The sequence below is a fragment of the Aplysia californica genome, unplaced genomic scaffold (genome assembly GCF_000002075.1).
Source record: "Aplysia californica isolate F4 #8 unplaced genomic scaffold, AplCal3.0 scaffold00732, whole genome shotgun sequence".
Classification (NCBI taxonomy): domain Eukaryota; kingdom Metazoa; phylum Mollusca; class Gastropoda; order Aplysiida; family Aplysiidae; genus Aplysia; species Aplysia californica.
The window spans coordinates 350,499-351,522 of record NW_004798002.1 but is presented as its reverse complement, the minus strand read 5'-3'; the positions used below and the strand labels follow the sequence as shown (position 1 = coordinate 351,522).

At 43.5% G+C, this 1,024-nt stretch overlaps 1 protein-coding gene across 1 annotated transcript in view; it reads right to left on the bottom strand.

Annotated features, from left to right (window-relative positions):
• Positions 1-1,024, bottom strand: part of LOC106013231 — a gene marked incomplete at its 3' end in the record, with an annotated part of 8,248 nt that overhangs the window by 5,657 nt on the left and 1,567 nt on the right. The window lies entirely within an intron of this gene.

Sequence of the window (1,024 nt, the reverse complement as noted above, 5' to 3'; positions counted from 1 at the left end):
CACAAAAAAAACCCCCCCCCCAAACTAACAAACAAAAAACAAACAAAGTCTGCTTCGACTATCAAGGCACCCCGAAAAAAAAAAAGTTCACAAGAGAGGGACAAACGTACAACAGAAGTAGAGGACAAATGACGATAGTAAGGATAAGGAAAGAAAAAGCGGCAGTTCCCCATACGCAGTTCAGGCACAATTTTGAGCATGACATTGACGAATCAGCTCATTTACAATTCTACAGTACATAAAAACATGTTAACGTCCGCCCTTTGGGAATGGCTTAAAGACACGTCAGTCAGTAGCACCCCCCTCGCCCCTACATACGCACTACAAGCAGCACAAGGAATAAAATAATCTCTTACCAAAAACATTATAGTACGCATGTACAGACATTCTAAGAACATCTTGGAAAAAAAATTAGGTAGTGCTTGATGAAGACTACGTGGGACGCTCACTGATAGAAACAATCAGGAAAAGACAAGTGTAGTTATGGGGACACACCTGAATAGACATAAAGGTCTGAAACATCTAGCTCTAAATGGCAAAATTGAAGGCAAACGAGGCACGGGTAGGCCCAGAGCAACCTACTTGGAGAACCTAAACGTATGGGTGACGGCAGAGATATGGGTAAAGTAGCTTTTTTCGAGAGCAACCGAGCAAAGGGATCAATGGAGAACCATGATCGCGAATGTCTGCCGCAGATATGGCACTTGATGACCATAAGGATGTTATGGCACTTGCAACACAATAAGGTCCTAATGATATACGTACTGACGATTAGAGGCATTACAAGAGAGTTAGAAACACAATAAGAAGGAGGAGAGATAATTGTTTTTGTAAAGTGTTTTACGGCGCTCGCAACTGCATAAGGTCATATGAGCGCGCGGGACACACCTATTATTTTCAGTTGGTAGGAAATTTTGAATGTTGCCCGGGTGGCGGCCGAAGCCTACTCTAATCGATTTTAGACCACCAAGGGATCTTTAACGTGCGCAACTTGCACACGGGCCCTCCGAGATTTTTCGCCCTT